The sequence below is a fragment of the Scylla paramamosain genome, chromosome 7, assembly GCF_035594125.1.
Source record: "Scylla paramamosain isolate STU-SP2022 chromosome 7, ASM3559412v1, whole genome shotgun sequence".
Lineage (NCBI taxonomy): Eukaryota > Metazoa > Arthropoda > Malacostraca > Decapoda > Portunidae > Scylla > Scylla paramamosain.
In genome coordinates this window covers 25,418,116-25,432,023 of record NC_087157.1, presented here as the reverse complement: position 1 = coordinate 25,432,023, position 13,908 = coordinate 25,418,116, and the positions used below count along the sequence as shown (strand labels likewise).

Here is a 13,908-nt window from a genome sequence, read left to right as displayed (position 1 = left end):
AAAGAATAATAATAATAATAAACGAGTATATAGAGTGAAATATACAGACCTTCAACATGCACTTGTTTTCTGCTGTTGCTGTATTCAATCTTCTCCACTTTTCTCCTTCGTCCTAAGGCTACTGGTACTGATAAGAATACGCGGAAGCCTCGCCATCACGTATTATAATGGAAAAAAACTTGTGGGCGCTATTTGATTACTTCCTATATGAAAATAAACCGCATGTCATGTTTGTCCATCAATTAAGGGAAAGCGGATTGCGTTTCTCATTAATGCAGCTTGGCAGTGTTTCCGGGAGGCTTTGGAGAGGTGAAGGGCAAGGAGAGGGGCGGCGCATGAGGCGAAGGTGCACATGTAGGGAATCCTGTGTTGACTTAAGGCGTGTTGAAGTTTACTGGAGAGGTCACGGGAGGAGGTCAGCTGGTTTTTGTTGTGGTGAGCACCTTAGTCTTTGTGGCATTTGATCGTGAAGTATAGAGGGAAGTGTGTCATGCTGGGCTAGTGTTTTGGAATGGTTTGGGGTCCCGTAAGGGCATGCAGGCTATTTGGGTTCTCATGTTTCTTTTTTTTTTTTTTTCAATGATGCAGATTCCTTGTTATATTATCACTAGAATCAATTAATTAGTGTGTCAGTCAGTCAGTCTGTCTATGTCTGTCTGTCTGTTTATCTATCTATCTATCCATCTGTCTGTCTATCTATTTATCTATTTATCTCTTTATCTGTCTATTTATCTATTTATCTCTATGTCTGTGGCTGCCTATCTGTTTGTTTATTTATCAATCCATCCATCTATTGTCGTGAGTATATGCGCACTTTAATATGATGAGTACTCTTAGGCTCGAGCATAACCTTAACCCTGGCCTGTGTTCCTTACCTTGAATTCAGCATGTATCGTTGGGAGGAAGAATTCACAATGCATTATAGTAAAGACTGCACACTGCATTATATTGAAAATACAAGACCTGTTAATTGAAATGATAAATTTACTTAATTCCAGTTACATTTATAGGGATTTCTTTTGCGTACATTAAGTTATCAGAGAAATGTCAAGGGCTGCGTGTATTGAAGCGGCGAAGCGAATCTCACTGACCGGTAGCAGTTCCTTCAGCAAACACAGGGACAGTCATGGAACAAAGGGGAGTAGATGTATGTACATTACATATCGTAAATCAGAAAGTGTTGCTTTTCTTCACGGGGGAAAGAGTCCATAACACGCCCTCGAGAGTTATTAACGTTTTGTAATTTCACACTTTGTGCTTCTTGTCTTCCGGCGGCGGCACATTGCAGTCTCCGGGACAAAGCGTCACACATTACCCGCTCTGAATGTTCTGCAAGACTAAATGTTACGTCCAGTCAAATATACCATGACTGAGTGAATGTTAGGAGGGAGGGTGGGTGTGCAACGGCGTTGCTGTAAGGGTGCAGTGGCCTGACGCTGAGCTGATCATTGTGAGTGTGTTATTACGACTATGGGCTTCACTATTTTTGTTTTAGTGATATCTTCAACTGTGTGTGTGTGTGTGTGTGTGTGTGTGTGTGTGTGTGTGTGTGTGTGTGTGTGTGTGTGTGTGTGTGTATCCTTACATATGCTCTCTCTCTCTCTCTCTCTCTCTCTCTCTCTCTCTCTCTCTCTCTCTCTCTCTCTCTCTCTCTCTCTCTCTCTCTCTCTCTCTCTCTCACACACACACACACACACACACACACACCGGCTGAAATTACATTTCTATTCATATAAATGGTAATAATAACAAATATTATAAGAATGCATATTAAAGTGATAGTTGAGTGATCACATGTTTAAAATTCCACACAGTTTTGAAAGTTTCAGGCGTGTATGAATTAATTATCTATTATTTGCATCGACGCCGCTCACCTGAATAGTGTGATGATTACTGTGCGAGTTGATCAGCGCGTCACTGGCCTGTGCTGCTGCTGTGACATATATAAATATTTTTTTTGGGGGGACTGGCTTAGGCCACCAAAAAAAAGAGATTAAAAAGAAAAGATCCACTGAGATACCAGTCCCCAATGAAAGGTAAAAAAAACATTATCCTAAATTGGAGGATAAATGTCTTGAAAACTCCTTCCTGAAAGTTCAAGTCATAGGAAAGATATACAAAAGAAGACAGGGAGTTCCAGAGTTTACCAGAAAAAGGGACGCTGCTATGATAAACTGACCTTTTGTTAGTAACGATATCTTAAATGTTCTGGCGTTTAAATCCCAAGTCAAATTGAGACGGTCTGGTTATAGTCACCCTTAAAAATAAACATATTCCTTATTAGATTCGACTTTCGTTTTCTTTGTACCGTGGTCTAGTTCACCACAAAGCCGGCAGTTGTGGACGGAGTCCGACGGACTGTTTGCGTCTGTGAATCTTATTTTTCTTCATCTTGCTGGCATCTTCCTCCCCTGTACCTCAGCCACAGTGGCCGGGACGTAACAGAGACCTGTGGTGAGTATAAGTCGTGCTGGTTGTGCTGGCCATAGGTAAAATTAGGCAGGTTTAGTGTTTATATTGGCTGCTGCAGAGACCGAGCCAGCTAGTCCACCTTCCTCAGAGAGTGGTAGATCAGTCATCTATTTTTCCTGGTTTTAGAATGGCGTTATTGGTAATGTATATTTCACTGGGTTGCATTTTTAGATTAGGTTCTTATGCGTCTCTGCAGATAATTTCTTACAATGCTCTGAATGGTATTAACAAACGACCATAACAGTGAAGGTGTTAAGACGCAGTACACCATAACCAGCAGTCAAGAAAAAGTGATCATGCTTATTCTATGCTTGAAATAAGCTCATCATTATGCTATTTTGCACGTTTGTTTATATTATTAGTGTTGTGGATGAATGCTGAATATCGTTTTATAGTAAGGAATAATACGTATTGTAGTGTGCATGATTCTAAGTGATGTTAAGAAGAGAGAAAGAGGGAGGAGGGAGGAGGGAGAAATAAGTTATTTGCTCTTTGACATCTAGTGCTATAAATCTTAAGTCACTCTATACATCAATGAATTAACCTCCTAAGATGAACTCATTATAATATGGATGAATTCTCCTAATATTAAGGACAGAGACAGAGACGGCATGAAATATTAAGTGATTCATTCCGTGGTGTCGCCTTGTCCGAACGCGTCAGTGAAGCAACCTGTCATACATTCTATCTCGACGTCTATAAATTTACCTCTCCGTCAGCCATAACCAGACTTATAAATAAAACCACCAGTCTCAGGGCCATCCATTCAGAGCTTGAGGGACGGATACGGACTCTTTCGGCAAGAGTTCGGAGCTTGTTTGTAGCGCGGCTCGGGTTGTGAAGGTAACGAGGGAAGGAGGGAGTGAGTTGGTGGTTCGGTGGTCCGGTAATTGGGTTGAATGAGGTTTCGTCCCTGTGGTCTTTCTTGCGCTGTTCTCACGTGTCGCCTTGTGTCCATATGTGTTTTGTTTCTATTTGTTACATTAATTTAGAGAGAGAGAGAGAGAGAGAGAGAGAGAGAGAGAGAGAGAGAGAGAGAGACCACACCTCATTAGGAAAACAAACTTTTAAGATTTAGATTTTTACTCTGTGTAATACCTAGTATTTCGAATACATAACACACACACACACACACACACACACACAGAGAGAGAGAGAGAGAGAGAGAGAGAGAGAGAGAGAGATATGTTTGTGTGACAAATACCCTCGGCCTTTACAACTTTGTTTCATTCACGTGATTAATCGACTTGGTGGTTATCATTCATTCTTCCATCATTGCGTTTTGTCTGCAAATTGATACCTATTCCAACAAACACAAATATCGAGTGATGGAAGAGTTCACATGCAAACCATGAAAATAATTCGTACTCCACTGTAGTGTGTGTGTGTGTGTGTGTGTGTCTGTCCGGAGAATGGCCTTGATAGTACGCATTAGGCAAGGTTTTGATAGTACGCTTTAGAGAAGGTAAAAAAGCTTTAACAGTAAGTATTAGACAAAGTCACATCTCCACTCAGTGACATTCTTCCAGCATTTACCGCCATTTAAATAATCCACATCTATCCTCTACTGTGCAGAATTACCCAGAGACAACACTCGGACTGACATTTTCCTCTGGAAGAGAAGAAAACTGTTATTAGCATTCCCCAGGGAGACAAACAAAGAAACATCTGGCGAGAGTACGAGTGTCACGCCCCGCCATCACTCATTCCTTCGTTGATAAAGCCGAGGCTGAGTCCTGGTGCAATGGACTGTCAGGATAGATATTGAGTATTCCATTGTCCCCGGCGGCGTGGTATTACAAGTTTTTATTGCCAGTTATTATTACAAGTCCGTGGGCGTGTGGAGGGCGAGGGAAATACGAGGCCAGCCAGACCCGGCAGGTAAACTTTTATTGTGAATAATGATATATTTTGCCAGTAATTATTATTGTAGACCTGTGTCCTTTAAATGCATTGTGGAGAAATGTAATGCTGTGCAGTTACGTATTCACCACACAGACACCAGCTCCACGACTTCAGGGAATAAAAAAAATAAATAAATAAATAAATAAAATAAAATAAAAAGATTAATTTAATGCGTGTATTGTTAATGTAAATGAAATGTTCATGGCTCGGTATTTGGTCACAGAACACAAGGTCTAGAAGTTCGGGTGACGATTAGTGACATAGAACCGTAACCGGAGTAAAAATTATAACTTTAAAGTGTGTAATGTTAATATTGAACGCTCATGGCTGCTTATTTGATCACGTAATACAGCATCTAGAGGTTCGCGTGAGGGTTAGTGAGGTGGAACCGTAACTGGAAGCGATAACAAGAAAGTAGTGATGCATGTTCAGCTATATAGACACACACGGTGGTTTTGGTGTAGGGGGGAGGGTGGCGGGTTGTAGTCACCGCGGGCCGTTGATATACGTCTTTTCATTAAAGTGCAGTATACACTTTAGTTCAGTTGTGCGTGTTCAAACTCCATGTTCATAAATTCTCTTCGGTGTGGTGTGCAGTTTCGTGTTTTTGTTGCCAATCATTACCTTGCCGGCGTGTGGCGTGCTGGGGAGAGGGGAGGGAGAGGAGGTGGGGGAGAGGGGGAGGGAGTGGGAGGGGGGTCCAGCTTCCCGATTCCCGCCGGTCGTGTTGCTGCCGCCGTGTCGTTATTGTCTTGAGCGTAATGGAATGCCATCACTGGCTGTTGAGGTGGTTGATATTACAAAATACCTGGTCATTGTGCTTTCCCTCTCTCTCTCTCTCTCTCTCTCTCTCTCTCTCTCTCTCTCTCTCTCTCTCTCTCTCTCTCTCTCTCTCTCTCTCTCTCTCTCTCTCTCTCTCTTTCTTTCTTTCTTTCTTTCTTTCTTTCTTTCTTTCTTTCTTTCTCTCTCTCTCTCTCTCTCTCTCTCTCTCTCTCTCTCTCTCTCTCTCTCTCTCTCTCTCTCTCTCTCTCTCTCTCTCTCTCTCTCTCTCTCTCTCTCTCTCTCTCTCTCTCTCTCTCTCTCTCTCTCTCTCTCTCTCTCTCTCTCTCTCTCTCTCTCTCTCTCTCTCTCTCTCTCTCTCTCTCTCTCTCTCTCTCTCTCTCTCTCTCTCTCTCTCTCTCTCTCTCTCTCTCTCTCTCTCTCTCTCTCTCTCTCTCTCTCTCTCTCTCTCTCTCTCTCTCTCTCTCTCTCTCTCTCTCTCTCTCTCTCTCTCATACGCACTGCACATAATATACACCTGTAATAGAAAAAAAAAACTCTGTTTCCTAGTTGTTAGACGAAGACCCAAGCACCCAAAAGACCACCGCTGTTACAAGTAGTTTTGTGAGGAGCCAAGTGTGCGATGATGACGAGGAGAATGAATACAGATCAAGGAATATAGATCTAGGTGATAGGCTTGTGGTGTTTATTCATTGAAGACTCTCAGCAAAGTAAAGTAAAGTAAAGGTCAGTGAAGTAATTCTGAGTCGTCTCCGCCAGTTTTTCTCAAACCCCCCTCCGCCCTCAGCTGCTAACTCTACAGGGGCATTATCCGTCCATGTATGGAGTATGCTTCATATATATATAGTTGGGTTCCACTCATACCGCTCTTTTAGACAGGGTAGAATCAAAATCTTTTCGTTTTTATCAACTCCTCTCCTCTAACTGTCTTCAGCCTCTTTCTCATCGCCACAGTGTTGCATCTCTTGCTATCTTCTATCTTTATTTTCATGCTAACTGTTCTTCTGATCTTGCTAACTGCATGCCTCCCCTCCTCCTGCGGCCGTGCTGCACAAGGCTGTCTTCTTTCTCTCACCCTTATTCTATCCACCTCTCTAATGCAAGAGTTAACCATATTTTCTTAGTCATTCATCCCTTTCTCTGGTAAACTCTGGAACTCCCAGCCTGCTTCTGTATTTCGACCTTCCTATGACTTCAACTCTTTCAAGAGGTTGGTTTCAAGACACTTACCTGTAATTTTCTGCTAATGCCTTCGATTCTGTACCTGGACCGGCACCTCAGTGTTTTTTTTTTTCGCAATTTTGTTGCTCTTGGCCGGTGTCCCTCCTACATTAAATAAATAAGTAAATAGATAAATAAATAAAAAGTGTATCATAATCATTACTTGTTGAGGCTAAAAATATAACACTCAGCTTCAAAACATCCAGAAAAACAAGGGCCGGATATCAATTGTTATGGTGATAGTTTTCGACCACAAAGTCGCGGCGTGCTTGGCGTGTCTGAACCGAGCCAAGACTGCGGGGAATATAAATGACTGAGCGCACCGTGAAGGAAGATTTAAACACACACACACACACACACACACACACACACACACACACACACACACACACACACACACACACACACACACAAGAGAGAACCAGGTCAAAATCAGCATTACCAATTATTGTTCGCATCACCACTACGCGTTTTCTGTTCATGTAGTATCTTGTTCCGTTGGTTTCGAGTATTACAGGTCTGCTATCGTTCCCGGGAGATAGTGTTACCTTAGGCGCCCTCACAGCAGTGGGGAATGAAGAGAGGCGGTATTGTGAGCGCTAGTGGGAGTACGAGTGTTAGTGCTCATGGTAACGGTGGTGTTAGTGTCAGTATAAATGTCCTTGTTTAAATAGAGATGCACTCCTCTAGTACATTTGAGCTTAAAAGTCAGATTGAATTGAGGTCCAGTTTTGCTTTCTGTATACGTAAAGATTTTCTCGGTGTTGGAATTACCTCGTTTCGTCGGATTTGAAAATTACAACTCACCTGCACCACCGATATCATCCCAAAACTTTTTTAATATCCTTTCTCATTTCTTCCTTCTTTTTCATCCAGCCACTTTGCATCGTTCTTCTCTGTTACTCTTGCTTCTCCAGTCGCTGCTGCCCCCTGAGTCTGTCCTGCCTGTCTCCTCCTCGATGTTGTATTAATTTTAGCAGCAATATGTATTTTTTTTAATGTTCTGCCTTACGTTTTAAAAGGTTTTGTGTGTTTTTTTTTTCACCTGTAGCACCTTATGAACCTTTGGCTGCATTGACTCGAATGAATGAATTAGTTGCAATTTCTTGCATTTTCCTCTCTAAGCTCAGCGAAAAAATAATGCATGGAACTTTGACTTCCATACTTTTTTCTTTCTGTTTACTACGTATATTATATTTAAGAAGAAAAAATCAGCAAAAATTTATATTATCATTCTTTCTGTATTTGTTCTCATGCGTTTTTTATTTCTTTGGTTTATTATATTTCGTGACTTTTTTTTTTTTTTTTTTTGAGGCGAGAGTAATAGGGAGCAAGCAGAGGAACGACCGTCATAACACTGCGCTTCTCGTTGCAAACAGTGATACAGAATAAAAAGATTCAAATGGTCCATGACGCAACACACACACACACACACACACACTCTCTCTCTCTCTCTCTCTCTCTGCTCTCTCTCTCTCTCTCTCTCTCTCTCTCTCTCTCTCTCTCTCTCTCTCTCTCTCTCAATCCCTTTAATTTTCTCCACTACGACTATGCTTGCAGGAAAAATGATAAATGTTGAGCTTCATGTTGGCCTGAGTTGTGAGAGGAAGCAGGGAAGTGTCGGGAGAGGGACGCTTAAGGATAAATATCGCGGTGGCAAACGTATAAAATTAATGTGTTGTGGGGATGTAATAGTCAGTGTGTGCGTGGGGGAGAGAGAGAGAGAGAGAGAGAGAGAGAGAGAGAGAGAGAGAGAAGAGAGAGAGAGAGAGAGAGAGAGAGAGAGAGACTGACTGATTGACTAACTGACCGTTTACGTAAGTACTTCTATTTTATTTGGCTTTATTTCTATATCGAATCACCAACTAATGCACTTCGCTCACCAAATTAAAACCTTCCAATCGTCCACCTTGTAACTCCACGAGAACACGTACACATCACAGCATCATCATCTCGGTTTATCAAGCATTCCACTTTGGAATTCATCTCGCTTAGTTGTGTGGCTGCCGACAACTCGATGGAGTCCGACACTGGTTATGAGGTGCGATCAGTTCCAACGAGGCTTCTGTTCAATTTGCTGTTCAATTTGGTTAATATGAATGTGTGGCCTTCATATTGCGGGCGGGGCGTTCATCAACGGGCCGTTATTGGCGCTTGTGGCTCGCGGCTCTTTGCTCTGCTGTGGCGCCTCTCCATCACGGGACAGGCGGCGGCTCTCAGTGTCAGCTCTTAGTACATATTCGTGGCCCTAGGAATAAATCAAATAGTGCGTTATATAAATAGACCCTACAGGTATTATAGTATGAAGAGTTCTCGTTACTTGCTGACAGGTGATAGTAGCATAGGACAGGTACGGAGGGAGGTGAGAGGGTAAAAGTGTATACCTCGACACACACACACACACACGCACACACACACACACACACTTTAAATGCTGTTCATTTCAGCCTCGTTAGCGCCGTCCTGTTTAGTGCTTGTAACTGATGTGGCCATCCTGTTTGTTTACGTGTGTTTATGCTGTGGCTCATACTAAGTGTGGATGACTCGCTTGTTACAGAATTCAGTAGGGTTTATGCATTCACCTTAAGAGTATACAATGCGATGTACGTGCGTGACGAGGTGAAGCTTTGAATGAAACAAGAAAGATGTGACGTCAGAAAGGGGAGTTTGTAGATTGTATTGAGTAGATCAGGACATAAAGACGATTTGGAATGCAGGGGATTAATAATATACTGTAATAGGTCTAAGGACTTGGATCTGTGGTAGGTAGGCTGAGCCGGGCTGTGTGGCGCCGTGTGTCTATGATGGACAGGGTGAGGTATGTAAGCAGGCTGAGGTAAGCGAGGAGATTAAGATAAATAGACAGGCTGAGGCAGGCAAGCAGGCAGGTTGAATCAAGCAAGCAGGATGAGGCAGAGAGGTAGGCAGGCTGAGGCAAGCAGGCAGGTTGAGGCAAGCAGGCAGGTTAAGGAAAGCAGGCAAGCTGAAATAAGCAGGTATGCTGGATGAAACAGGCTGGTACACAGGTTGGGGCAGGCTGAGGCTGAGGTTGAGGCAGGCAGGCAGGCAGACAGGTTGAGGTAAGTTACCGTGGGCAGTTTGAGGCAGGCAGGCAGGCCGGCAGGCAGGCCAGGCACGTGTCATCATTTCCCATTTGCCTGAGGTATTACTATTTTTTTATTTGCCGTGAAACATGGAAAATGTCAACATTGCAGAGCGCATGGCGTGTGCGCTTCATCATATAAATGTGTATGGAATAAATTTTGGTGTGTTTTTAGTGTGATGGTAAAAAAAAAATCGAGGTATTTTTATTCAGAATTTTTTTTTCGATACTATTACCTCAGCGAGATTTTTTATTTTTTATTTTTATTTGTGGTTATAAGAAAAGTAAGTCTGCCTTGCCTTAGTTCACATCAAAGTACTTTTAGGTTACGTAAATAAAATAGTTTTATTTTATTATATAACTGTTTTAAAATACAGGGAGTGTCTCTTTATTGTAGAGTTAATTAGGTGAGTGAGCGCATGAGGACGGTGCGCGGCATTCCTCATAACAGTAAATAATGAGGTCGTAAAAGAGCATAATGGAATATATAACTGCGTAGAAATATTGCCAAGTGTGGCTGTGCATTTTTTCATCCGTCCATAGGAACCGAATTATATTTTTGTGATGACTTTAAAATCTCGTCAGCGTCCGTTAAGTTCTTTACCCTCTGTAATAGAAATGTCGGTATTGAGTGAGGTTGAACTTAATCGAGGCAAATGTGATATGTATATTACCAAATGAACTCTGTATGTCTGTGTTGGTTTGTCTTTCTGTGTGTTTGTCTATCTCTCTCTCGCTTTTTTCACAGCAGTAAGACCAAATATGCAAGTAAAACTAACACCATCCAATGCAAATAGTCGGTAATCCAAACGCAAAAGCTGGGAGGGTTAAACATTTTCGTCTCAATCAAAATTCAGCAGCATTCGGGAGGCAGAGCGGGGCTGTCCTGTGGGCTTCATCCCGGGCTGTGCTTCATCCCGGGCTGTGCTTCCCTTGCTCCACATTCTACGTTATCTCGAGTACTGTTGGCTGACTGCTGCAGTGTTTTTTTTTTGTTCGTCTTTTTTTTTCAGCGTTGCTGCATATGAACACCAAGCTACTTGATAAGTCTCAACAAAGCAATCTAAATTTATAGATATTCACGAATCCGTGAAGATGCCTAGTAGTGGAATATTATCTGACCGCTGGAAATGTGTATCCAGTGACATTAAGTTTTCCTGAAATTTTTAGTGCTCACAGTAACAAAACTCATTACTTTAATTTCTTGACGGCAGTCTAGTCCAGTGCACTGAGGAGCACTGACTGACTTGCAAATTACCCTCCTCCAACAGTTGAGTGTGTTGCTAAACGTCTCTTGTGACGTGACTGCCGCAATTCACTCCCCTGGGGCCCGCACTGTACCTCATGTGTCCTGCTGTGTGGTGGCATTGCGGGCGGCGTGTGGCCTCATTGGTTGACTTATTGTAGACTACGTCCTCGAGGCTTGTGTCCAAGAATTAGTCCATCAAGCACTGACCAGGAAACCCAAGTCTCGAAAAAAAAAAAAAAAAAATCAAGATTTGAATACGTACGTTAGCATCTAGTCTCGCACTTTTCGAGGTAGACGCCTCGAATTTTTAACCAGAACACGATAACATTAATTCTGGTGCTTTGTCGAAACATGAAGCTCGATATATGAGTGTAAACTATCAAATAATATGCCTGACATTAAAATAATTTAGCATAATTCTTTGCACGCTGTTGAATAAAAAAAAGCGGCATTGCTTTTTTCGCTAAAACGTTCGTCACATCATAATATTTATCGTCCATGTCAATAATCATAATACAAAAAAAAAAAAAAGCGCGGGACTGTCTTGGGCACGCCGGCACTGAAATAGATTCATCTGCTTCATCTCAATTAAAACCGACGCTCATCATGTCATACACAATTATTCTGGATTTTGCATTTATATTGACAATAACAATTTCTCGGCTTCTCGGGAATTGATCTGCAATTTAATGTTGGGTCTCTGCCAAGCCGCTGATGGCGCCGCCCCGCGGGGAGACGCCCTCCTGCTGGTTTCCTGCAATCCTGTTCGTATTCTCGTGTGTGTTTCACTGTATGTGTACCCTTATGCCTATCTTTTTATATAGTTCTCTATATTTCATCCTTCCTGGCTCGGGTCAGTTTCCAGGAAGAAGAGGTAGTGATGCCTCTCTCTCATAACCCAGCAGGGCACCGCGTGGTGGTGGTGTTGCTATCCCATAACTCATAGAAATAAGAGAAAGAAGAAATTATATCCATCTACCTATCAATCAATATGCATGTATGTGTGTTTGTATGTAAAGACATGTTTATATATGTATGTATGAATGTATGTATGTATCATTGTATCTATTCACAAATCGAGAACTGACACCATAGACACACCAACAGCAAGGGAGGGAGCGGGAAGGGGCAGGGCAGGTGAACATAAGAACATAAGAAATAAGGGAAGCTGCAAGAAGCGACCAGGCTTACACGTGGCAGTCCCTGTATGAAACACACCTACCTATTTCCATCTGCTATCCCCATCCATAAACTTGTCTAATCTTCTCTTAAAGCTCTCTAGTGTCCTAGCACTAACTACATGATTACTGAGTCCGTTCCACTCATCTACCACTCTATTTGAGAACCAATTTTTTCCTATCTCCTTCCTAAACCTAAATTTTTCAAGCTTGAACCCGTTATTTCTTGTTCTACCCTGGTTGCTGATCCTAAGAATTTTGCTTACATCTCCCTTGTTATAACCCTTATACCACTTAAAGACTTCTATCAGGTCCCCTCTTAACCTACGTCTCTCTAAAGAATGTAAATTTAACAGCTTCAACCTCGCCTCGTAAGGAATACTCCTCATCCCCTGTATCCTTTTAGTCATTCTCCGCTGTACTGATTCTAATAGACCTATATCTTTCCTGTAATGTGGGGACCAGAACTGCACCGCGTAGTCTAGATGAGGTCTGACCAGCGCCAAGTATAACTTTAATATTACTTCCGGCCTTCTACTTTTAACACTCCTAAAAATGAATCCTAGTACCCTATTTGCCTTGTTTCTGGCTTCTATGCATTGTTTCCCTAGACGGAGTTCAGAGCTAACTATAACTCATAAATCTTTCTCGTACCCTGTACCTACCAGAGTTTGGTTGTCTAATGTGTACCTATTGTGTGGGTTTCCTCTACCTACGCTAAGCACTTTGCATTTATTGATATTGAATTGCATTTGCCATCTATCCGTCCATTCATTCATTCTATCTAAGTCTGCCTGCAAGGCGATGGCATCCGATTCTGACCTAATTAATCTACCTATCTTTAATTAATCTACCAGGGCCAGGGAGAGAGAATTAGATACGTCAGTTTATTTATTTATTTATTTTATTTATTTTTTTAGCTGCAACGCCTCGTGAGCCAGGCGGCGAGCAAGCCTGAAAACACCGACTTCCCCGTGAAGTGAATACATAGGAATCTCACCTCAAATACTCCTCCCGCTGAGTTAAAATAACCAACTCAAAATAACTAACTTTATACATATTGTGTGCGTGCGTGCATGCGTGTGTGTGGGTGTGTGTGTGTGTGTGTGTGTGTGTGTGTGTGTGTCGAAAGGTGGTCTTCTGCCATTGCTTTATAATTGTGAGTATAATGACAATGGTCTCCTAATTACGTTATCAGCAAAGTCAGTACGTATCATTTGTTGTCAGCTGCATAATTGAAGCCCTGCTGATTAGAAATTTCATTGCTCGAATTGTTAAGGGAAATTGGAAAGGAAAGGAGTGAAGTGGACATACAATTTCGTGAAGGAAATGAAGGACACATAAGTTCACTTTTAGAATACGTGCACTATAAGACTGTACAGCCGAAAATGCCAGATCTAACAGGGAAACATTTACGACAGTAGAAATAACGAGAGATCATGAGATTAAGTATGAAAGAGGGAAAATCCATGAGACGTATCGCTATATAGATGTTAATTTCACCTAGAGCAAAATAAAACCTTTTTTCTAATAGATTATTTGTAATTGTAGCATCCAGGGTAAAAGGATACATTGTGTTGACGACTAAAGTATATTACATGAAGCTGGAAAAAGAGAGAACGCGTAGTCGCGCGTCCGGCTGGGCTGTAGGGGAGGGGGCTGCGTCAGAAGCTGCAATATTGCTAATAATAGTTTGCTGTCGTTCTCAATAGAAGTTGTATTAGTTGTTGTATTGTTAGAACCAGAGATAATACATAATTAAAATAATTGATTTTTTGAGGATAGTAGTAATAGTAGTAGTAGTAGTAGTAGTAGTGGATGGTACATATATTTGGATAAGATATGAATTTACGTATGAAAATGGGGAAAAAGTAAACCATTCCAGTTTATTTTATGCCAAAGATCCTTTATTAACATTTTTTTTTTCTGTTTCGTGGCTTGCGCTTTGCATATTATCTGGTTCTCGTTTAAGTCAGTACATGAGTAAATTAATAGACAAA

At 41.8% G+C, this 13,908-nt stretch overlaps 1 long non-coding RNA gene across 1 annotated transcript in view; it reads left to right on the top strand.

Annotated features, from left to right (window-relative positions):
- Positions 1-2,323: 2,323 nt before the first annotated feature.
- Positions 2,324-13,908, top strand: part of LOC135101838 (uncharacterized) — a 49,869-nt gene continuing 38,284 nt past the window's right edge. Inside the window, exon 1 of the long non-coding RNA XR_010269393.1 lies at positions 2,324-2,454. This is a non-coding gene — a long non-coding RNA (uncharacterized LOC135101838). The remainder of the gene's footprint in view (positions 2,455-13,908) is intronic.